Source organism: Panthera onca, chromosome X (genome assembly GCF_046562875.1).
Source record: "Panthera onca isolate mPanOnc1 chromosome X, mPanOnc1 haplotype 2, whole genome shotgun sequence".
NCBI lineage: Eukaryota > Metazoa > Chordata > Mammalia > Carnivora > Felidae > Panthera > Panthera onca.
The window spans coordinates 57,366,079-57,392,699 of NC_138357.1; the positions used below are offsets into that span (position 1 = coordinate 57,366,079).

At 36.8% G+C, this 26,621-nt stretch overlaps 1 protein-coding gene and 1 pseudogene across 1 annotated transcript in view; both read right to left on the minus strand.

Moving 5' to 3' along the window:
• The window catches only part of DACH2 (dachshund family transcription factor 2), an 845,266-nt gene that overhangs the window by 506,503 nt on the left and 312,142 nt on the right, over nucleotides 1-26,621 (minus strand). The window lies entirely within an intron of this gene.
• Nucleotides 6,065-6,178, minus strand: LOC145714755 (U6 spliceosomal RNA; annotated as a pseudogene).

A 26,621-nucleotide genomic window follows, 5' to 3' on the forward strand; every position in this document is an offset into this window, starting at 1 on the left:
AAGAAAGAAAGATCTTAGATACCCAACCTAATGTTACGCCTTAAGGAGTTAGAAAAGAACAGCAAATAAAACCCCAAACCAGCGTAAGACAGGAAATAACAAAGATTAGAGCAGAAATTTATGCTATCAAAACAAACAAACAAAAACAGTAGAACACATCAATGAAACCAGAAGCTGGTTCCTTGAAAAAATTAACAAAATTGATAAACCATTAGCCAGTTTGATCAAGAAGGAAAAGGAAAGGACCCAAATAAATAAAATCAGGAATGAAAAATCAAGAATTAAATCAAAACTGAAACAAGAAGAAATAGAAAATTGGAACAGACCCATAACCAGTAAGGAAATCGAATTAGTAATCAAAAATCTGCCAAAAAACAAGAGTCTAGGGCCAGATGGCTTTCCGGGGGAATTCTACAAACATTTAAGGAATAATTAACACCTATTACCTCGAGACTGTTCCAAAAAATAGAAATGGAAGGAAAACACCCAAACTCTTTCTATGAAGCCAGCATTATCTTGATTCCAAAACCAGACAGAGACCCCACTAAAAAAGAGAACTATAGACCAACTTCCATGATGTACATGGATGCAAAAATTCTCAACAAGGTATTAGCCAACCAGATCCAACAATACATTAAAAAAATTATTCACCACAAGCAAGTGGGATTTATACCTGGGATGCAGAGTTGGTACAATATCCGCAAAACAATTAACATGTTTCATCACATCATTAAAGAAAGGACAAGAACTATATGATCCTCTCAATAAATGCAGAGAAAGCATTTGACAAAATACAGCATCTTTTCTTAATAAAATCCTCAAGAAAATAGGGATAGAAGAAGCATACCTCAAGATCATAAAATCCATATACATACAACCCAACACTAATATCATCCTCAATGGGGAAAAACTGAGAGCTTTCAGCCTCAGATCAGGAACAAGACAGGGATATCCACTCTTGCCACTGTTATTTAACATACTATTGGAAGTCTTAGCCTCTGCAATCATACAACACAAAGAAATAAAAGGCATCCAAATCGGCCAGGAGGAGGTCAAACTTTCACTCATTGCAGATGACATGATATTCTATGTGGAAAACCCCAAAGATTCCAACAAAAAACTGCTAGAATTGATTCATGAATTCAGCAAAGTTTCAGGATTTAAAATCAATGCACAGAAATCGGTTGCATTCCTTTACACCAACAATGAAGCGACAGAAAGAGAAATCAAGGAATTGACCCCATTTATAGTTGCACAAAAAACCATAAAATACCTAGGAATAAATCTAACCAAAGAGATGAAAAATCTATACAATGAAAAGTATAGAAAACTTATGAAAGGAATTGAAGAAGACACAAAAAGTGGAAAAAGATTCCATGCTGCTGGATAGGAAGAACAAATATTGTTAAAATGTTGATACTACCAAAAGCAATATACAATTGCTAGGGATTCAATGCAATCCCTATCAAAATAATCCCAGCATTCTTCACAGAGCTAGAACAAATAATCCTAAAATTTGTATGGAACCAGAAAAGACCCTGAGTAGCCAACGCGATCTTGAAAAAGAAAACCAAAGCAGGAGGAATCACAATCCCGGATATCAAGCTATACTACAAAGCTGTCATCATCAAGACAGTATGGTACTGGCACGAGGACAGACACTCAGATCAATGGAACAGAATAGAGGACCCAGAAATGGACCCACAAACGTATGGCCAACTAATCTTGGACAAAGCAGGGAAGAATAACCAATGGAATAAAAACAGTCTCTTCAGGAAGTGGTGCTGGGAAAACTGGACAGCGACATGCAGAAGAATGAACCTCGACCACTTTCTTACACCATCCATAAAAATAAACTCAAAATGTATGAAAGACCTCAGTGTAATACAGGAAGCCATCAAAATCCTCGAGCAGAAAGCAGGCAAAAACCTCTTTGATCTTGGGCACAGCAACTTCTTACTCAACACATCTCCAGAGGCAAGGGAAACAAAAGCAAAAATGAATTACTAGGACCTCATCAAAATAAAAAGCTTCTGAACAGAGAAGGAAACAATCAGCAAAACTAAAAGGCAACCGACAGAATGGGAGAAGATATTTGCAAATGACAGATCAGATAAAGGGTTAGTATCCCAATTCTATAAAGAACTTATCAAACTCAACACCTAAAAACCAAATAATCCAGTGAAGACATGGGCAAAAGACACGAATAGACACTTCTCCAAAGAAGACATCTAGATGGCCAACGAACACGTGAAAAAATACTCAACATCACTCATCATCAGGGAAATATAAAACAAAACCACACTGAGATGCCACCTTACACCTGTCAGAATGGCTAACAGTAACAACTCAGGCAACTACAGATGTTGGCAAGGATGGGGAGAAAGAGGACCTCTTTTGCATTGGTGGGAATGCAAACTGGTGCAGCCACTCTGGAAAACAGTATGGAGGTTCCTCAAAAAACTAAAAATAGAACTACCCTACAACCCAGCAATTGCACTACTAGGCATTTATCTGCGGGATACAGGTGTGCTGTTTTGAAGGGACACATGCATCCCCGTGTTTATAGCAGCACTACCAACAATAGCCAAAGTATGGAAAGAGCCCCAATGTCCATCAACTGATGAATGGATAAAGAAGATGTGATTATATATATATATATATATATATATATATATATATATATATAAAATTGAGTAATACTCGGCAATCAAAAACGATGAAATGTTGCCATTGCAACTATGTGGATGGAAGTGGAGGGTATTATGTTAAGTGAAATTAGTCATTCAGAGAAAGACAAAAATCTTATGACTTCACTCATATGAGGACTTTAAGAGACAAAACAGATGAACACAAGGGAAGGGAAACAAAATAATATAAAAACAGGGAGGGGGACAAAACAGAAGAGACTCATAAATATGAAGAACAAACTGAGGGTTACGGGAGTGGTTGTGGGAGGGGGGGATGGGCTAAATGGTTAAGGGGCACTATGGAATCTACTCTTGAAATTATTGTTGCATTATATGCTAATTAACTTGGATGTAAATTTTAAAAAATAAAAAAATAAAATTTAAAAATAAATAAAATAAAATAAAATAAATGAAATTAAAATTAAAATATATTAAACACATAAGTGTATTTATATATATACATATATAAAGACCTACAATTTGTATCATGAATGCCAAATTAAAGAATCATTTTTGACTTGGAGATTTTCCCAATGTTTAACTTTTTTGTGAAAATTTATTTATGTAAAATATGGTGCAAAAAGAACATAAACTAGAAAACATCTTTAAAAGTAAGAGGAGGAGATTGGATGGTTCAATTATAAACTTAGACTCTGTGATGTTAAAAGAGATGCATAAGAAAGAGGGTTTAAACGTAAAATTTGCCTATCATGTAATTTGTTGGAACAATTGACTAAGATATAGCTACTAAATGAAGAGAGGTGTTTATTCAAGCTCAACAATTGTGTTGTATTTCATATTTCATAAATGTATTGGTAAGTATCCCCAAGGACAATGCACTTTGATCAGCCATCCCCCAATCAAATACCAATGGACAGAAAAGTTTCATCCTTATCTCACCAAAATAGGCCTTAAAATGTTAGCTTCAGAACCTTTGCACCTTCTGCTCTCTCTGCCTAAAACATTCCTGCCCAATATGTAGGGTGCATGCTCACTCATTTTATTCAGGCTCAAATGTCACCTTATCAGAAAATCCTTTCTTTACAATCCTAATTGAAAGAACATCCCAAAGTCATTTTCATTTTGTTTTCTCTGCTTTATTTTTCTCATAGCACTTATTTCATATGACCTGTAATTTACTTGTTTATTTTTTTATAATCTGTCTTCCTCAATTATAATGAAAGTGTCATTTTGTTTTGTTCTTTATTGCATTTCTGTCCTAGAACAAAATCTAGCAAATTTTATCAGTAGAAATTGTTAATTAATAAATTAATAACCTTGAATTTCATAGGTTGTATTTAGGTACAAGTTACATTTAAATTTACACAACCATGTAAGTTAAATTGATTGATGAGATTCTTGTATGTGAATGCCTCTGAATGCCTAGCTCCTCTCAACCAGTCATAAATACAGTTAATCCTATAAAAGTCCAGGCTTCATGATCCTTTCTCTCCCTTTGGCTTAGATAACAGGCCATGTAGTACTCTGGCCCCTACCATTGTTGTTACTCACAGAACTGCTATCTGTCTTGCTGAGTGAGAAATCTTTGAGTACCATAGGCTGTTAAGATGACTCATTCATCCCATTCTCCCATAATTTTGCCATCAGCTTAAGGTTGCATTCTAACTAAATTATTTAGACAATTTTTAAGCCCTCACCATCAGATTCTATTCCATAGGTGTAGGGAAGCAAAAGACATCAGTATTATAACTACATTTAAGTACACCTAACTATATCATATTCAAACTGCAGAAACTTAAAGGTAAATAAAAAAATCTTCATAGTAGTTGGGTTAAAAAATGCCTTCCCTATAGTAAAGCAAAGTTTAGAGCAAAATTTCACTTCTCAGAAATTATGCAAGCAAGAAGAGAGTGTGTTGAGAGAAAAAAAAACAACACCAATGTATAATTCTATTTTCTGTAAAATTATCCGTTAAAATTGAAGAGGAACTACACTTTCTCAGCTGAAAAAAAATTGAGAGAATTTGGTCCCACCCGATCTGCCTTGAAGAAAAAATGTCAAAATGAGTTATTCACAGAGAAGGAAAAAGAAATGTCAAAAATTCCATCTACATAGAGATAGCATTAACATTAGAAAAGGAATAAGTGAAGGTAAAATAAAAATATTAACATTTCTTATTCCTAATTTATCTAACAGATGATAGTTTGTTCAAAATAATAATAATGTAGTCAATTATTATAGCTTATGTATAAGTGAAATGAATGATAGCAATGATACAAGGTACAGGAGGGAGGAATTAGATATATTTTGCTATTATAAGGTAATCGCTCTACTTGGGAAGTAGTATAATGCTATTTGAAGGTAGACTTGGGTGTGTTTAAAATGTATATTGCATACACAAGGACAACCACTAAAAAAGTAAAAAAAAAAGAAAGTATAATTAATATGCTAAGAAAGAAGAGAAAATGGAATGATATAAAATGTTCAATTAAAACCAGAGAAGGTAGAAGAAAGGCAGAAGACAAAAATAGAAACAAATAATAAGGACAAAAAAAGAAAACAGTAATGAATATGGTAAATATTAATCTAGCTATATAAATTATTATTTTTAATGTCAATGGCCTAAAATATACCAATAAAATGACAGATATTGTCAGAGTGGATCCAACTATATGTTGTCTACAAACAAGCCATTTTAAATATAAAGACACATGTAGGTTAAAAATAAATGGATGGAGAATGATATACCATGCTAACACTAATAAAAAGAAAGCTGGATTAGCTATATTAACTTCAGACAGAGCAGACTTCAGAGCAAGGAAAATTATTAGGGTTAAAGAGACTCATTACATAATGATAAAAGGGTCAGTTATCCAAGAAGACACAACAATCCTTAACGCATATGCTCCAAACAACAGAGCATCAAAATATGTAAGGCAAAAGCTGATAGAACTGTAAGGAAAAATAAATGAATCCACTATTATAGTCATAGACTTCAAAAGATCCAGCAGGCAGAAATCAGTAAGGACATAGTTGAATTCAGTAGCATCATCAATCAACTGCATATAATTGATATGTATAGACTACTTCAACAAACAACAGCAGAATACACATTTTTCTCAAGCTCACATGTAACATTCACTAAAAGAGACCAGATTCAGGGCCATAACATACACCTCAACAAATTTAGAAAAAGAGAAATTGTATAATGTCAGCTGTCATATTATAATGGATTTAAAGGAGAAATAAACAGAAAGCTGAAAAATCCCAAAATACTTGAAGATTTAAAAATACATGTGTCAAAAAAGAACTAAGAAAAATTTTAAATATTTTTTAAATATTTCAAACTAAATGCAAATGAAAATACAACTCATCAAACGTTGAGGGATCCAGTGAATGCAGTACTAAAAGGGAAATTTAGAGCACTGAATCCATATATTTTACATACTATCTTTGTGCAGCGACCATGCTTGCTAATCTTCTCTGTTCTGTTCCAATTTTACTCTATGTGCTGTTGAAGCAAGCACTGAATGTCTATATTTTAAAACAATAAAAATCTGAAACCATTTTCAATAAAAATCTGAAAATCACTTTACGACTAGAAAAAGAAGAGCAAATTTAATCTAAAGTAAGAACAAAAAATAATAAGAGAAATAGAAATCAATGAAACTGAAAACAGGAAATCAATAGAGAAAAATCAACACAACCAAAAGTTGATTTTTTTGAAAAATTTTATAAAAACACTAAGACTCTAACCATAGAAAGTAAAAAAAAAAAAAAAAATAGAGAAGACACAAATGTTACTAATATCAGAAATGAAATAGGGACATCACTACAGATTTCATGGATATTAAAAGGATGATATAAAATATTATAAACAATTCTAAGCCCATAGATTGATAACCTTTATGAAATGAACCAATTCTTTAAAAACACAATAAGCTGAAGGAGGATATGGTGGAGTAGTAGGAGGACCCTATGTTTGCCCTCCTCCCTCAAACACAGCTAGATAAGTACCAAATCATTCTGAACACCCAAGAAATTTATCTGAAGACTGACAGAACTGCACAACCAGAGGGAGGTTGGAAACAGAGGGAGGTTCCACTGTCGAAGGTAAGAAGTGTAGAGATATGATTAGAGGGAGAAAAATGATTATGGGTGTTTCAGATGGGAGGGAGCCCTGGTCGTAGAGAGGAGAGAGGGAGAGAGAAAGAGCTCAGTACACAGGAGATAAAATAAGAAACACCCTTCCCCAAAACCATTGACTAGAAAAATGAGAGTGTTTGATTATCATGAGTTTTGACAACGAGTGGAACTCAAAAACGAGAGTTTTAGAAGTCCATTCCATGATCAGTGTGGAGTCTGGTGGGCACAGTGGTGCCCCTGTGGAGGAGGGCAGAGACTCTGGAGTGGACTGCATGATAGGAGGATCCCCTGGGACACACAAGGAGAGACATTTACCTCTTCTTGAAGTGCATCTGGAAGAGATGGCATTGCCCCACAGTGGACAAAAGATATGGAGGGTGTCATTGCACAGCCCCATTCCTTAGCATAGCGGCAGAGACACCTGCTGAGGGCAGCTAACCTGGACATTGGCTTTTTGCTGTGCTTTGCTCTAAATTCTCTGGCTCTGTGTGCCAGTGCAACTGTCCTTCTTGGACAAACCTGCATCAGTCCCAACCCAGCAAGACCCTCCCACCAGAGGACCTGCTTGAGTCTGTGCAAGGCCAGGTCCCTAAAGCGGGGAGTGTTGAAGCTCAGCTGGTCTGCCTGAGATAAAATACAGGTTCCCTGCACTGCCAGGCAGGCAGATAGCCCAGAAACAGACAGGGTGAAGGATTTCTTCTTTGTTCAGAATGATTTGATGTTTATCTAGCTGTTTTGACAGCCAGAAAAATATTTGACAGAGACTTGGGATACACAAGGGGAGATTATTTCCTTTTCTGCTAGGGCTTCCCAGACAACAGGGGCCGCAAACTCCACTCTCTGGGGATGAGGGAAATGGCAGGTTCCATTTTTCTCCTCCACCCATTAGCACAGAGCAACTTCAGGGAACAAAACAGCACCAACAGTGGAGGCCTCAGCTGCTTACACCAAGCCCGATCAACCTGTGTTCTGCAGGTGCTTCTTTACTAGAGAAAGTGTGACTGAGAACCAGAGGAGGAGGCTCCTCCTCCAAAAGACCAGGAAAAAAAAAACCTACATGAACAAAGTCTACTGACCATAGAGTGCTGAAAATCTTCAACTCTAGTGGAAATAGGATATGGCTTCTTTTAACAAGCAGACCGGAGCACAACTAGTTAAAACTCACCACACTCTGGACAAAGTCCAGATACTCCCCAATTCAGGCAAAGAGAAACTCTGCAAAGGACTGACCTGAGGGAAAGAGCAGCTAAAACACAGCAGCAGAGTGCAGAAGCATACAACAGAAACACTTCCTGAAGTTCCAGGCCTTGAATAGTATATGACTTCTTCTTAATAAAGCCATTACTCTCAGGAACATAAACCATAACAGGCATTCCTAACACAGAGAAGAAGACAGAGACCCAGACAAAATTCAAAAATAGAGTTATTCATCTGAAAAGAAAGAACAAGAATAGGTCACAGCCAGAGATGTAATTGAAATAGATATAAGTAATATGTCTGATCTAGAATTTAAAGCGACAATCATAAGGATACTACCTAAGTTTGAGAATAGCATAGAAGACACCAGGGAATCACTTACCACAGAATTAAAAGACTTAAAAAGTAGTCAGGTTGAAAAAAAATGTTATAACCGAGATGCAAAATGGACTGATTATAATGACCACACGGATGGAGTAAGCAGAGGAATTAATACTTGATATAGAAGATAAAATTAGGGGAAATAAGGAAGCTGAAATAAGAGGGGAAGAAAAATATAAGATCACAAATGTATATTTAGGAAACGCAGTGACCCATTAAAGGTAATAACATTCATATCATAGGAGTCCCAGAAGAAGAGAGGGGAAAAGGAGCCAAAGATTTATTTGGGGAAATAATAGTTAAAAACTTCCATAATTTGGGGAAGGAAACAGATATCCAAATGAAGGAGGCACAGATAGCTCCCATCAAAATCAACAAAAGGAGGACAACACCAAGACATATTGTAGTAAAATTTGCAAAACAGAAAAGAACTCTAAAAGCAGCAAGGGAAAAGAAATCCCTAACTTACAAGAGAAGACAAATAAGTTTAATAGCAGGCCTATTCACAGAAACTTGGCAGGCCACGAATTGCATGATATATCCAATATGCAGAATGGGAAAAAAAATATGCAGCCAAGAATACTTATACAGTAAGACTGATATTGATAACAGAAGGAGAGATCAAGAATTTCTCAGACAGGGCTGCCTGGGTGGCTCAGTCACTTAAGCGACTGACTTCAGCTCAGGTCATGATATCACGGTTCATGATTTCAAACCTGCATCGGGCTCTGCGCTGACAGCTCAGAGCCTGGTGTCTGCTTCGGATTCTGTGTCTCCCTCTCTCTCTGCCTCTCTCTGTCTCTGTCTCTGTCTCTCTCTCTCAAAAATAAATACACATTAAAAAAAATTTTAGTAAAAAATAAAAAACATGTTTCTCGGACAAACAAACAAAAAAAGAGTTCGTGACCACTAAACCTGGAAAGAAATATTAAAAGGACTCTTTCAGTGAGAAAGAAAGAAAAAGTAACAAAGATTAGAAAGAAACAGAGAAAACCTCCAGAAACAATGACTTTACAGGTAAAAAAGGGCACTACATTCATATCTATCAATAATCACTCTGAGTGTAAATGGACTATGCTCCAATCAAAATACATAAGGTATCAGAATGGATAAAAATACAAGACCCATCTATACGATGCCTAAAAGAGGCCTATTTTAGACCGAAAGACACATGCAGATAAACAGTGAGGAGATGGAGAACAATTTACCATGCTAATGGATATCAAAAGAAAGCCAGAGTAGCCGTACTTATATCAGACAAGCTAGATTTTAAACCAAAAACTAAAAAGAGATGAACAGGGGCACGACATCATAATAAAGGGGTCTATCCAACAAGAAGATCTAACAATTTTAAATACATATGCCCTCAACTTGGAAGAAACAAAATATATAAAACAATTAAAAACAAACAAAGTATATGGTGCCTGGGTGGCTCATCAGTTAAGTGTCAGACTTCAGCTCAGGTCATGATCTCACAGCTCATGGGTTCAAGCCCCACATCGGGCTCTGTGCTGACAGCTCAGAGCCTGGAGCCTGCTTCAGCTTCTGTGTTCCCCTCTGTCTGCCCCTCCCCACTCACACTCTGTCTCTCTCTCACTCTCAAAAATAAATAAAACATTTTAAAAAACAAATTAACTCTTTGATAATAATACAATAATAGTAGGGGACTTGAACACTTCACTTGAATCAATGGACAGATCACCTAATGAGAAAATCAACAAGGAAACAATGACTTTGAATGACTCACTGGACTGGACCTACTAACGGAAATATTCAGAACATTTCATCCTAAAATAGAATAAACATTCTTTTCAAGAACACATAGGACATTCTCAACAATGCCTCACATACTGGGTCACAAATCAGGTCTCAAGTACAAAAAGATTAAGATCAGAGCATGCATATTTTCCAACCACAAACACTATAAAAATTGAGGTAAACCACAAGAAAAAAATAATTGGAAAGACAACAAATACATTGCAGTTAAAGAACATCCTTCTAAAGAATGAATGGGTTAACAAGGAATTTAAGGAAGAAATAAAAAAATACATAGAAACAAATAAAAATTAAAGCAAAACAGTCCAAACCTTTGGTATGTACAAAAAGCGGTCATAAGAGGGATGTATATAGCAATATAGGCCTAACTCAAGAAGCAAAAAAAATCTCAAATACACAACCTAACCTTAAACTTAAAGGGGCTAGAAAAAGAACAGTAAATCAAGACAAAAGTCAGCAGAAGAAGGAAAATAATAAAAAGCAGAGCAGAAATAAATGATATAAAAACAAACAAAAAAACACTAGAACAGATCAAATAAACCAGGAATTGCTTCTTTGAAAGAACTATAAAACTGACAAACCCCTAGCCACTCTTATCAAAAAGAAAAGAAGGATCCAAATTAATAAAATCATGAAGGAGTGGTTAGAGATCATAACCAACACCAGAAAAATACAATAAATTATAAGAGAATATTATAAAAATTATATACCAACAAATCGCACAATTTAGAAGAAATGGATAAATTCCTAGAAATATATAAACTACCACAAATGAAACAGGAAGAAATGGAAAATTTGACAGACCAGTAACCAGCAAAGAAACTGAATTGGTTGTCAAAGATCTCCCAAAATACAAAAGTGAAGGGCCAGATGGCTTTGAAGGGGAATTCTACCAAACATTTAAAGAAGTGTTAATACTCATTCTTCTCAAACCATTTGAAAAAGTAGAAATGGACAGAAAACCCCCAAACCCACTCTACATGGAAAGCATTACATTAATTCCAAAAATAGACAAAACCCACTAAAAAGGAGCATTACAGGCCAATATCCCTGATGAACATGGATGCAAAATTCCTAGCGAGATACTAGCAAATCAAATCCAACAGTACATTAAAATAATCATTCAGCATGATCAAGTGAGATTTATTCCTAGGCTCCAAGGGTGGTTCAATATTGACAAATCAATCAACATAAAACACCACATTAATAAAAGAAAGGATAAGAACCACATGATTCTTATCATGTAAATGTAAAAAAAAAAACCACATTTAACAAAATACAATATCCAAAAAAGTATGGATAAATGGAATATACCTCAACATCATAAAGGCCATATAAGAAAGGCCCACAGCTAATATCAACCTCAATGGGGAAAAACTAAAGGTTTTCCTCTTTGTTTAGGAGCAAGACAGGGATGACCACTCTCACTATTGTTATTTAACATAGTACTGGAAGTCTTAGCCTCAGCAATAAGACAACAAGAAGAAATAAAAGACATCCCAATTGGCAAGGAAGAAGTGAAACTTTCAATATTCCCAGACAACATGATACTCTATGTAGAAAACTTGAAAGACTCCACCAAAAAATTGCTAGACCTGAAACACAAATTCAGTCAAGTCAGAGGATACAAAATTAACATACAGAAATCTGTTGCATTTCTATACACCAATAATGAAGCAGGAGAAAAAGAAACCAAGGAATCCATCCCATTTAGAACTACCCCCAAAACCATACAATAACTAGGAATAATTCTAACCAAATAGGTGAAAGATCTGTTCTCTGAAAACAATAGAACACTAATGAAAGAAATTGAAGGTAACAAAAAGAAATGAAAAAATGTTCCATACTCATGGATTTGAAGAAAAAATATTGATGAAATATTGATTAAAATATGGATAAAATTTGCTACCCAAAGCAATCTACACATTTAATGCAATCCCTATGAAAATACCACCAGCATTTTTCACAGAACTAGAACAAACAATCCTAAAATGTTTTATCAATAAAAAAATACCCCAAATAGTCAAAGCAATCCTGAAAAATAAAAGAAAAGATGCAGGTATTACAATTCTGAACTTCCAGCTATATTAAAAAGTAGGGCGCCTGGGTGGCTCAGTCAGTTAAGAGGCCGACTTCGGCTCAGGTCACGATCTCGCGGTCCGTGAGTTCGAGCCCCACGTCGGGCTCTGGGCTGATGGCTCAGAGCCTGGAGCCTGCTTCTGATTCTGTGTCTCCCGCTCTCTCTGACCCTCCCCCATTCATGCTCTGTCTCTCTCTGTCTCAAAAATAAATAAATGTTAAAAAAAAAAAGTAAAACAATAAAGACAGTATGGTACTGGCACAAAAACAGACATTTAGATCAATGGAACAGAATAAAAAATCCAGAAATGGACCCACAACTATATGGTCAACTAATCTTTGACAAAGCAGAGAATATCCAATGGAAAAAAGATAGTTTCTTCAACAAATGGTGTTTGGAAAACTGGACAGCAAAATGCAAAAAAAAATGAAACTGGACCACTTAAACCATACACAAAAATTAATATAAAATTTAAGAAATACATAGATATTAGACAGGAATTCATCAGAATCCTGGAAGAAAATGTAGGCACCAACCTCTTTGACATCAGCCTGAACAATTTCTTACTAGACATGTCTCCTGAGGTAAGAGAAGCAAATGCAAAGATAAATTATTGAGCTTCGTGAATATAAAAAATTTCTACACAGTGAAGAAAACAATCAACAAAACTAAAAGGTAACCTATGGAATGGTAGAAGATATTTGTAAATTACATATCTGATAAAGGGTTAGTATCCAAAATCTATAAAGAACTTATCAAACTGAACACCCAAAAACAAATAATCAAGAATTGGGCAGAAGACATGAATATATATTTTTCGCAAGAAGACATAGATGGCCAACAGACACACAAAGAGATGCTCAACATTGCTCCTCATCAGGGAATTACATATCAAAACAAGGATGAGATATCACCTCACACCTGTTAGAATGGCTAAAATTAACAACACAGGAAACAACAGATTTTGGGGGGGAAGGGGAGGATGGGGAGAATGGGGAACCTCTTACACTGTTGGTGGGAAGGAAAACTGGTGCAACTACTTTGAAAAACATTATGGAGGGTCCTCAAAATTTAAAAATATAACTTCCCTATGACCAGACAAGTGCACTACTAGGTATTTACCCAAAGAATACAAAAATACTGATTCAAAGTGGCATGTGCACCACTATCAACAGTAGCCAAGTTATGGAAAAAGGCCAGATGTCCTGACTGATGAATGGGTAAAGATGTGGCCTATGTATATATATATATACCACATCTGTATATATATATATATATACCACATCTGTATATATATACAGATATATATATATACTACATCTGTATATATATATATATATATATATATATATATATATATATATACACAATGGAATATTTCTCAGCCATCAAAAAGAAAGAAGTCTTGTTATTTGTAACAATGTGGATGGAGCTAGGGTGTATTATGCTAAGCAAAATAAGTCAGACAAAGATAACTACCATATGATTTCACTCATATGTGGAATTTAAGAAACAAATCAGGCAAACATAAGGGAAGAGGGAAAAAAGAGATAGAAGCAAGCCATAAGAGACTCTCAACTATAGAGAACAAACTGAGGGTTGATGGAGGAGAGGTGGGCTACAGAAAGGCTAAATAGGTGATGGGTATTAAGGAGAGCACTTGTTTTGTGGAGGACTGAATGTTATATGTAAGTGATGAATCACTAAATTCTACTCCTGAAAACAATATTACACTATATGTTAACTAAGTGGAATTTAAATTAAAATTTGGAAAAAATAAAAGAAATGGGCAAAAGACATGAATAGACATTTTTTCAAAGAAAACATACAGATGCCCAACGTCACTCATCATCAGGGAAATACAAATCAAAACCACAATGAGATACAACTTCACACCTGTCAGAATGGCTAAAATGAAGAACACAGAAAATAACAGATATTGGCGAGGATGTGGAGAAAGGGAAACTCTCTTACACTGTTGGTAGGAATGCAAACTGGTAAATCCATTCTGGGAAACAGTGTGGAGATTCCTCAAAAATTTAAAAATAGAACTACCCTGTGATCCAGCAATTGCACTACTACATACTTACCCAAAGGATACAAAAATACTGTTTCGAAGGAGCACATGCACCTGGATGTTTATAGCAGCATTATCAACAATAGCCAAACTATGGAGAGAGTTCAAATGTCCATCTACTGATAAATGGATAAAAAACAGGTGGTATAAACATTACCAGAAAACTACAGACTAACTTCTCATAATACCTCAGCAAAATATTAGCAAATCAAACTTACGATGTATAATAAGAATTTTACACCAAGAGCGAGTGGGGTTTATTCCAGGTATGGTTCAGCTTTTGATAATCAATTAATATACTCCATCACATGAATGAACCAAAGGAGAAAACTACTTGTGTTGTATTCATACTTATGCTTTCTATATTAAATATTAAAAAAAAAAACTCAGGAAGAGGACAATGCAACTGGCCTCAGTTCCACTTTGCCACAGGAATTTAGTCTTGAACAAGATGAAAACAAGAGTCAACTGATTTTGAGAAAAAGGTGAACACTAATTGAAGGGTTCCACTATACACTTAATTCAAAAGATAGTTGATAAAAATTTTCTTATGAACATAATTTTTAATAGTACATCAACAGAAATTTTAGAATTATGGTATTGTCCAGTGGGAAATCTATAACTCAAAGGACAGCTCATATTTCATAATACATTGTAAATTAATTAAGTATTGATTAATGAGCTATAGATCTCCCTCAGGGCAATTACAGAAGATATATTTAAGGTATTCTGGAATATATTTACTAGTAAATCAAACTCAGTTAAAATCAGTCAATACTCATAAATTATTATGGAATAAAATATTCATAATGCAAATGCCACAAATTTAGTGGAGACAGAGATTTCATTTCTTTGGATCACTAATCCTTTATTTTACTTGTAAAAAGGGTGGCTAGGCTGCTTTAAGAATGAGTATGCAGGGGCACCTGGGTGGCTCAGTTTCCTCTAAATGGAGTATGCAAACTAACATTTTACTAAATGGAAACCCATTTATATACACTGCTACAGGGTCCATAGGCCTTTAGAAACAATATAAATCTGCAATTGTATTTTCCTTTCAGAATTAATCCAAAACAGCCCCTATTTATGTATCCAAACCCAATAAAAAAGCAGTTGGGAAATTTCTTTGAAGTCACACTTCACATGTTTTTGAGAACTTAATATTGAATGGATCAAAATTTTTGTTAGTCACATTTGCTCTGATTCAGGTCAAATTTAAGTTTTAGTATGTTATGATTTAAGTTTCTGCTAATAGGCATAGAATTTAAAAGTTCAAGTTAGGGGCACCTGGGTGGCTCAATCGGTTAAGCATCCAACTCTTGATCATGGCTCTGGTCAAGATCTCACAGTTCATGGGTTCAAGCCCCACATCAGGCTCTATGCTGATAGCACAGATGGAGCCTGCTTCAGATTGTCTCTATCCCTCTCTTTTTGCTCCTCCCCTGTTCGTGTGCTCTCTCTCTCTCAAAATAAATAAACTTAAAATATTTTAAAAGTTCAAGTTAATACAAGCTGGGAAATACAAAAATTTTCAGTATAAGTTGCTCATTATTTCTTTTTTTTTTTTTTTTTTTTTTTATTTTTTAATATATGAAATTTACTGTCAAATTGGTTTCCATACAACACCCAGTGCTCATCCCAAAACGTGCCCTCCTCAATACCCATCACCCACCCTGCCCTCCCTCCCACCCTGCCCTCCCTCCCACCCCCCATCAACCCTCAGTTTGTTCTCAGTTTTTAACAGTCTCTAATGCTTTGGCTCTCTCCCACTCTAACCTCTTTTTTTTTTTTTTTTCCTTCCCCTCCCCCATGGGTTTCTGTTATGTTTCTCAGGATCCACATAAGAGTGAAACCATATGGTATCTGTCTTTCTCTGTATGGCTTATTTCACTTAGCATCACACTCTCCAGTTCCATCCATGTTGCTACAAAAGGCCATATTTCATTTTTTCTCATTGCCACGTAGTATTCCATTGTGTATATAAACCACAATTTCTTTATCCATTCATCAGTTGATGGACATTTAGGCTCTTTCCATAATTTGGCTATTGTTGAGAGTGCCGCTATAAACATTGGGGTACAGGTGCCCCTATGCATCAGTACTCCTGTATCCCTTGGATAAATTCCTAGCAGTGCTATTGCTGGGTCATAGGGTAGGTCTATTTTTAATTTTCTGAGGAACCTCCACACTGCTTTCCAGAGCGGCTGCACCAATTTGCATTCCCACCAACAGTGCAAGAGGGTTCCTGTTTCTCCACATCCTCTCCAGCATCTATAGTCTCCTGATTTCTTCATTTTGGCCACTCTGACTGGCGTGAGGTGGTATCTGAGTGTGGTTTTGATTTGTATTTCCCTGATAAGGAGCGACGTTGAACATCTTTTCATGTGCCTGTTGGCCATCCGGATGTCTTCTTTAGAGAAGTGTCTATTCATGTTTTCTGCCCATTTCTTCACTGGGTTATTTGTTTTTCGGGTGTGGAGTTTGATGAGCTCTTTATAGATTTTGGATACTAGCCCTTTGTCCGATGTGTCATTTGCAAATATCTTTTCCCATTCCGTTGGTTGCCTTTTAGTTTTGTTGGTTGTTTCCTTTGCTGTGCAGAAGCTTTTTATCTTCATAAGGTCCCAGTAATTCACTTTTGCTTTTAATTCCCTTGCCTTTGGGGATGTGCCAAGTAAGAGATTGCTACGGCTGAGGTCAGAGAGGTCTTTTCCTGCTTTCTCCTCTAAGGTTTTGATGGTTTCCTGTCTCACATTCAGGTCCTTTATCCATTTTGAGTTTATTTTTGTGAATGGTGTGAGAAAGTGGTCTAGTTTCAACCTTCTGCATGTTGCTGTCCAGTTCTCCCAGCACCATTTGTTAAAGAGACTGTCTTTTTTCCATTGGATGTTCTTTCCTGCTTTGTCAAAGATGAGTTGGCCATACGTTTGTGGGTCTAGTTCTGGGGTTTCTATTCTATTCCATTGGTCTATGCGTCTGTTTTTGTGCCAATACCATGCTGTCTTGATGATGACAGCTTTGTAGTAGAGGCTAAAGTCTGGGATTGTGATGCCTCCTGCTTTGGTCTTCTTCTTCAAAATTACTTTGGCTATTCGGGGCCTTTTGTGGTTCCATATGAATTTTAGGATGGCTTGTTCTAGTTTCGAGAAGAATGCTGGTGCCATTTTGATTGGGATTGCATTGAATGTGTAGATAGCTTTGGGTAGTATTGACATTTTGACAATATTTATTCTTCCAATCCATGAGCAGGGAATGTCTTTCCATTTCTTTATATCTTCTTCAATTACCTGCATAAGCTTTCTATAGTTTTCAGCATACAGATCTTTTACATCTTTGGTTAGATTTATTCCTAGGTATTTTATGCTTCTTGGTGCAATTGTGAATGGGATCAGTTTCTTCATTTGTCTTTCTGTTGCTTCATTGTTAGTGTATAAGAATGCAACTGATTTCTGCACGTTGATTTTGTATCCTGCAACTTTGCTGAATTCATGGATCAGTTCTAGCAGACTTTTGGTGGAGTCTATCGGATTTTCCATGTATAATATCATGTCATCTGCAAAAAGCGAAAGCTTGACTTCATCTTTGCCAATTTTGATGCCTTTGATTTCCTTTTGTTGTCTGATTGCTGATGCTAGAACTTCCAGCACTATATTAAACAGCAGCGGTGACAGTGGGCATCCCTGTCGTGTTCCTGATCTCAGGGAAAAAGCTCTCAGTTTTTCCCCGTTGAGGATGATGTTAGCTGTGGGCTTTTCATAAATGGCCTTTATGATCTTTAAGTATGTTCCTTCTATCCCGACTTTCTCAAGGGTTTTTATTAAGAAAGGGTGCTGGATTTTGTCAAAGGCCTTTTCTGCATCGATTGACAGGATCATATGGTTCTTCTCTTTTTTTTTGTTAATGTGATGTATCACGTTGATCGATTTGCGAATGTTGAACCAGCCCTGCATCCCAGGAATGAATCCCACTTGATCATGGTGAATAATTCTTTTTATATGCTGTTGAATTCGATTTGCTAGTATCTTATTAAGAATTTTTGCATCCATATTCATCAGGGATATTGGCCTGTAGTTCTCTTTTTTTACTGGGTCTCTGTCTGGTTTAGGAATCAAAGTAATACTGGCTTCATAGAATGAGTCTGGAAGTTTTCCTTCCCTTTCTATTTCTTGGAATAGCTTGAGAAGGATAGGTATTATCTCTGCTTTAAATGTCTGGTAGAACTCCCCTGGGAAGCCATCTGGTCCTGGACTCTTATTTGTTGGGAGATTTTTGATAACCGATTCAATTTCTTCGCTGGTTATGGGTCTGTTCAAGCTTTCTATTTCCTCCTGATTGAGTTTTGGAAGAGTGTGGGTGTTTAGAAATTTGTCCATTTCTTCCAGGTTGTCCAATTTGCTGGCATATAATTTTTCATAGTATTCCCTGATAATTGTTTGTATCTCTGAGGGATTGGTTGTAATCATTCCATTTTCATTCATGATTTTATCTATTTGGGTCATCTCCCTTTTCTTTTTGAGAAGCCTGGCTAGAGGTTTGTCAATTTTGTTTATTTTTTCAAAAAACCAACTCTTGGTTTCGTTGATCTGCTCTACCGTTTTTTTAGATTCTATATTGTTTATTTCTGCTCTGATCTTTATTATTTCTCTTCTTCTGCTGGGTTTAGGCTGCCTTTGCTGTTCTGCTTCTATTTCCTTTAGGTGTGCTGTTAGATTTTGTATTTGGGATTTTTCTTGTTTCTTGAGATAGGCCTGGATTGCAATGTATTTTCCTCTCAGGACTGCCTTCGCTGCATCCCAGAGCGTTTGGATTGTTGTATTTTCATTTTCGTTTGTTTCCATATATGTTTTAATTTCTTCTCTAATTGCCTGGTTGACCCACTCATTCGTTAGTAGGGTGTTCTTTAACCTCCATGCTTTTGGAGGTTTTCCAGACTTTTTCCTGTGGTTGATTTCAAGCTTCATAGCATTGTGGTCTGAAAGTATGCATGGTATAATTTCAATTCTTGTAAACTTAGGAAGGGCTGTTTTGTGACCCAGTATATGATCTATCTTGGAGAATGTTCCATGTGCACTCGAGAAGAAAGTATATTCTGTTGCTTTGGGATGCAGAGTTCTAAATATATCTGTCAAGTCCATCTGATCCAATGTATCATTCAGGGCCCTTGTTTCTTTATTGACTGTGTGTCTAGATGATCTATCCATTTCTGTAAGTGGGGTGTTAAAGTCCCCTGCAATGACCACATTCTTATCAATAAGGTTGCTTATGTTTATGAGTAATTGTTTTATATATCTGGGGGCTCGGGTATTTGGCGCATAGACATTTATAATAGTTAGCTCTTCCTGGTGGATAGACCCTGTGATTATTATATAATGCCCTTCTTCATCTCTTGTTACAGCCTTTAATTTAAAGTCTAGTTTGTCTGATATAAGTATGGCTACTCCAGCTTTCTTTTGGCTTCCAGGAGCATGATAAATAGTTCTCCATCCCCTCACTCTCAATCTAAAGGTGTCCTCAGATCTAAAATGAGTCTCTTGTAGACAGCAAATAGATGGGTCTTGTTTTTTTATCCATTCTGATACCCTATGTCTTTTAGTTGGCGCATTTAATCCATTTACATTCAGTGTTATTATAGAAAGATATGGGTTTAGAGTCATTGTGATGTCTGTATGTTTTATGCTTGTAGTGATGTCTCTGGTACTTTGTCTCACAGGATCCCCCTTAGGATCTCTTGTAGGGCTGGTTTCGTGGTGACAAATTCCTTCAGTTTTTGTTTGTTTGGGAAGACCTTTATCTCTCCTTCTATTCTAAATGACAGACTTGCTGGATAAAGGATTCTTGGCTGCATATTTTTTCTGTTTAGCACACTGTAGATATCGTGCCAAGCCTTTCTGGCCTGCCAAGTTTCAAAGGAGAGATCAGTCACGAGTCTTATAGGTCTCCCTTTATATGTGAGGGCACGTTTATCCCTTGCTGCTTTCAGAATTTTCTCTTTATCCTTGTATTTTGCCAGTTTCACTATGATATGTCGTGCAGAAGATCGATTCAAGTTACGTCTGAAGGGAGTTCTCTGTGCCTCTTGGATTTCAATGCCTTTTTCCTTCCCCAGTTCAGGGAAGTTCTCAGCTATAATTTGTTCAAGTACCCCTTCAGCACCCTTCCCTCTCTCTTCCTCCTCTGGGATACCAATTATGCGTATATTATTTTTTTTTAGTGTATCACTTAGTTCTCTAATTTTCCCCTCATACTCCTGGATTTTTTTATCTCTCTTTCTTTCAGCTTCCTCTTTCTCCATAACTTTATCTTCTAGTACACCTATTCTCTCCTCTGCCTCTTCAAGCCGAGCCATCGTGGATTCCATTTTGTTTTGCATTTCGTTTAAAGCGTTTTTCAACTCCTCGTGACTGTTCCTTAGTCCCTCGATCTTTGTGGCAAGAGATTCTCTGCTGTCCTCTATACTGTTTTCAAGCCCAGCGATTAATTTTATGACTATTATTCTAAATTCACTTTCTGTTATATTATTTAAATCCTTTTTGATCAGTTCATTAGCTGTTGTTATTTCCTGGAGATTCTTCTGAGGGGAATTCTTCCGTTTGGTCATTTTGGAGAGTCCCTGGCGTGGTGAGGACCTGCAGTGCACTTCCCCTGTGCTGTGGTGTATAACTGGAGTTAGTGGGCGGGGCCGCAGTCCGACCCGATGTCTGCCCCCAGCCCACTGCTGGGGCCACAGTCAGACTGGTGTGTGCCTTCTCTTCCCCTCTCCTAGGGGCGGGATTCACTGTGGGGTGGCGTGGCCCGTCTGGGCTACTTGCACACTGCCAGGCTTGTGTTGCTGGGGATCTGGCATATTAGCTGGGGTGGGTAGGCAAGGTGCACGGGGGCTGGAGGGGCAGGCTTAGCTCGCTTCTCCTTATGTGATCCACTTCAGGAGGAGCCCTGTGGCAGCGGGAGGGAGTCAGATCCGCTGCAGGAGGTTTGGCTCCGCAGAAGCACAGAGTTGGGTGTTTGCGCGGAGCGAGCAAGTTCCCTGGCAGGAACTGGTTCCCTTTGGGAATTTTGGCTGGGGGATGGGCGGGGGAGATGGCGCTGGCGCCTTTGTTCCCCGCCAAGCTGAGCTCTGCTGTCCGGGGGCTCAGCCGCTCTTCCTCCCTTTGTCCTCCAGCCTTCCCACTTTCCGCGCAGAGCTGTTAACTTATGACCTCCCAGACGCTAAGTCGCGCTTGCTGTGGGAACACAGTCCGTCCGGCCCCTCCGCTTTTGCCAGCCAGACTCGGGGGCTCTGCTTGGCCGGCGAGCCGCCCCTCCGCCCCGGCTCCCTCCCGCCAGTCCGTGGAGCGCGCACCGCCTCGCCGCCCTTCCTACCCTCTTCTGTGGGCCTCTCGTCTGCGCTTGGCTCTGGAGACTCCGTTCTGCTAATCCTCTGGCGGTTTTCTGGGTTCTTTAGGCAGGTGTAGGTGGAATCTAAGTGATCGGCAGGACGCGCTGTGAGCCCAGCGTCCTCCTACGCCGCCATCTTCCGGCACTCCTCAGTTGCTCATTATTTCTGAAATAATCTTATATTTAATCATAATTTGAAAACCTTGTTGATGAAAATTCTTGACAATTATGGAAATTAATTGCCACAACAGAGGCTAGAATTGAGAATTTAGATGCTTTTCAAAATTTAAACCCATCATCAGATTATGAGTCACAACTCATTTACTCACTTGGCATTCCTTTAATTTAGCTCTGACAAATGATACTTTTTCCACCAAATTCCATTTGAAGAGAATTCAGGAAAAAACAGTGGTGGGAGGAAGGGACTTCTATGGATACACATGACAAAGACAAAATGGATACACATGATATAGATAGTTTAGAAATTTCTGCAGCTGTACTTCAGTATTTTCAGACTACAAAATGATTTTGCATAATAAAATATGTTTCTATACTTTTACTTGAGTCACAGAGTTAAGTATGTATGTCAAGATGAATAAGTGGACCATCGAGATAAGTTTTTTTTCTTGGAGAGATTGAAAAAATATTATACAGTAACCAATCAGGATATCATAATTGAAAAAAACACCTTAAGTTCTGAAAAAGCACAACTTTTTAAGTTTATTTATTTTTGAGAGAGAGAGCAAGCGGGGGAGGGGCAGAGAGAGAGGAAGAGCCCAACACGGGCCTCAAACCCACAAACCATGAGATCATAACCTGAGTTGAAGTCGGATGCTTAACCGACTGAGCCACCCAGGCACCCCTGTTCTTCTTTCTTAGTACAGTAAACACGTGATAATATGCCACCATTGAAAAATTAAATGCAGGGTTAATTTCTTAGCCTGATTTTACAGAACAGTTTAACAATCTATCTACATAATCCTCTCAAAAAAGACCAAAAAAAAAAATGAACTTAAACCACGCATTTATTACCACAATTGCAGCTTAATGGTTCTTCCAGCCAAATCACCTATCAAAGCTACCAATAACTTGAAAAATGGAGTTTCATCTCCTTTTATTTTCTTGACCCATGCTCTAGTGAAAGTTCTAAGTGCCTAGCACACTAGCTGGTATACAGAAGGTATATAAAAAAAGTAGAAAAGGAAAGCTAAAACTAATCTGGATAAATCTGAAACACCCAGCAAATTTATCACAGAAATCGCAATACCATATGCGAGCTTTACATATTTACCTATGAGGGCCTAATCAGGCAATGTTTTTCTAGACACCACTAAAGAAAATAACAACCTATAATCTCATGGATTAGGGATGAAAGTATTTCTTCCACCAATTTTATGTATGTATTTCACTGACACATATACTCTTCCTGTATATCAGGCATTGTCCTAAGGCCATTACAGATAATAACTCATTTAATTCTTAAGTTAGCCTTAGGGGTAGATACTATTATTATCATCATCCTTGTTTTACAGATTAAGAAACTAAAAGACACCCAGTTTAAGCAACGTGTCCAGGATCACATAACTAGCAAATGAGGAATCTAGGGTTAGAGTCTCCTCAGTCTGGTTCCAAAGTTCATGTGTTCGACCACAACACTATACTTCTTCTAAGAATGATTTTATTGATGTTCTACAATTCTCCAATGACATAATTGTATCCTGTAATCTTAACAGTTTCATTTTCATAATGTAATTCAAAATACGCAAGCACAACTTTTAATTTGGGTACAACTCTCATCCAGCCATATAAGTGTAACATTTTGTTAATCTAAAAATAAAATTCTAGTGAAAGTAACTTCATAGATAAATCTTTGAGCCATTTATAAATCTGCCATTCTATAAATGAGGTTTTGAGTCTCCAATGTACACTGTTATGTGTAAGTCACACAATGACAACTTACATGTCTATAATCAAGATATTTGCCTGGAATGTTCTCAGTGAAATAAGTCAGACAGAGAAAGACAAATACTGTATGATCTCACTTATATGTGGAATTTAAAAACAGCAAATTCATTGAAACAAAGAATAGAATGGTGGTTACCAGGGGCTGAGGGATTGGAGAAATGGAGAAATGCTGGTCAAACGTGCAAGCTTTCAGTTATAAGATGAATAGGATTCATAGTGACTATTGTTAACAATACTGTATTATACAGTTGAAAATACTGAGAATAAAGCTTTAATGCTCTCACCATAACAAAAATAAAATGATAATTATGTGAGGTGAAGGATATGTTAACTAAAACTTTATTGTTGTAAACATTTCCCAATACTTTTGTGTATTAAATCATCACATTGTATACCTTAAACTTGCACATTGTGATATGTCAATTATATCTCAGTAAAGATGGAAATAATATACATTTATCTGGGACATCTGGAACACCTAAGTGTTCTTCCAAGTTTCACATGAATGACATTTCTTCTCAGTCTGCTATTTCTGGCCCTTTTTATCATTCTCAGTGTATATTACTATATACTATAGAGGCTACAGAGGGAACTATGTAACAGCTTTTAGTAATGGAAGAAACCCTCTTTTGTCAGAGAGGATTACTGTCATTCAGTACCAGTGGAAACAGAACCCTGAGCTCATTTGGTGGTTTTTATTTAATATTCTAGTCTAACTTGTTCAAAACCGTAGCGGTGCAAAATGTCATAAGAAGATGTAAATACTCACGGAATACTTTTTTGCACCTACAAACAAAATGAAAAAAGAAAACCTGTTCATTTCTTGTTGCTCAAACTTTCCCAAGATTCTGATATTCTATGTTAACATTTCAGCTTACTTTGGGGACTTTGTAGACTTCCCTGATGGAGCATGTTTCAGTGGCAGCCAACAGTGTATCTTGAGCATGCTTGTCAATCCACATAAAACAAAAAATTTTCTTTTTGGTTAAAATGAGTTTTCTATGGGGGCGCCTGGGTGGCACAGTTGGTTGAGTGTCGTAATTTCAGCTCAGGTCATGATCTCACAGTTCATGAGTTTGAACCCTGCATCAGGCTTTGTGATGACAGCTCAGAGCCTGGAGCATGCTTTGGATTATGTGTCTCCCTCTCTCTCTGCCCCTCCCCACTCCGTCTCTCTCAAAAATAAACATTAAAAAATGAGTTTTCTCTGGACCTTGAAATGTTTATTATGGATTTGATAATACAGAAAAAAACAAATGATTTTTTTTCACCAAGACCATAAAAACTCAAACTAAATATGGAAAATTCATTGTTAATTCAAAGCCTTTATTTTAAAGTTTTATTTTAATTCCAGTTAGTTAACATGAAGTGTTATATTAGTTTCAGGTGTAAAATATAGTAATTTAACACTTCCATACATAACTCTGTACTCATCACGTATACACTCCTTAATCCCCAACATCTATAACCCATCCCCCTCCCCAACTCTGCTCTGGTAACCATCATTTTATTCTCTACAATTAAGAGTCAGTTTCTTGGTCTTACTCTTTCTCTCTTTTTTTCTCCTTTGCTCATTTATTTTATTTCCTAAATTCCACATATGAGTGAAATCAGATGGTATTTGTCTAGCTCTGGCTGACATCTTTTGCTTAGCATTATACTCTCTAGTTCCATCTATGTTGTTGCAATTTGCAGGACTTCATTCTTATTTATGGTAATATTCCAGTGTATATATACCTTTTATTTATCCATTCATTGGTTGATGAACATTTGGGCTGTTTCCACAGTTTGGCAATTGTAGATAATGCTGCTATAAATACTAGGGTGCATGTATCCCTTTGAATTTGTAATTTTTAATCTTTTGGGTAAATACCTAGTAGTGTGATTGCTGAATCATATGGTAGTTCTGTTTTTAACTTTTGGGGGAAACTTAATACTGTTTTCCAGACTGAATGCTCCAGTTTGCATTTTCACCAACAGTGCAAGAGGGTCCCTCTTTCTCCACATCCTTGTGAACACCTTTTGTTTTATGTGTTTTTTATTTTAGTCATTTTGACAGGTGTGATGTGATATCTCATTATAGTTTTGATTTGTATTTCCCTGATGGTGAGCCATGTTGAGCATCTTTTCATATGTCTGTTGGCCATCTGTATGTCCTTTTGGATAAATTGTCTATTTATGTCTTCTGCCCATTATTAATTGGATTATTCCTTTTTTGGGTATTGAATTTTATTTGTTCCTTATATATTTTGGATATAACCCTTCATCAAATATGTCATTTGCAAATATCCTCTCCAATTCTGTAGGTTGCCTTTTAGTTTTGTTAATTGTTTCCGTTGCTGTGCAGAACCTTTTTATTTTGATGAAGTCCTGATGGTTTATTTTTTATTTTGTTTCTCTTGCCTCAGAAGATATATCTAGAAAGAAGTTGCTATGGCCAATCTCAAAAAAGTTACTTCCTGTGTTCTTCTCTACGATTTTTAGAGTTTCATGTCTCATATTTAGGTATTTAACCAATTTTTAATTCATTTTTGTATATGGTGTAAGAACATGATCCAGTTTCATTCTTTTGCATGTTTTCCCAATGTCGCCTTAAAAGATTTATCACAGGGGCACCTGGATGACTCAGTCCGTTGAGGGTTTGAATCTTAATTTTGGCTCAAGACTTGGTCCCAGGGTTGTGGGATGAAGCCTCGCATTGGGCTCTGCACTGACACTGTGGAGCCTGATTGGAATTCTCTCTTTCTCTTTCTCTTTCTCTTTCTCTTTCTCTTTCTCTCTCTTTCTCTCTCTCTCTCTCTCTCAAAAGAGAAACTGGAAAAAATATTTATCAAAAAGAGAATAATAAACAGTATATTTACAAGTTTAACTTCATGAGTTGTTTAAAAAGGCATAAGTCAAATAGATGACTAGTGTAAATTCAAAACAACCACCGTGTACTTAATGGTACAAATTATACAACTAATCTTGAGGA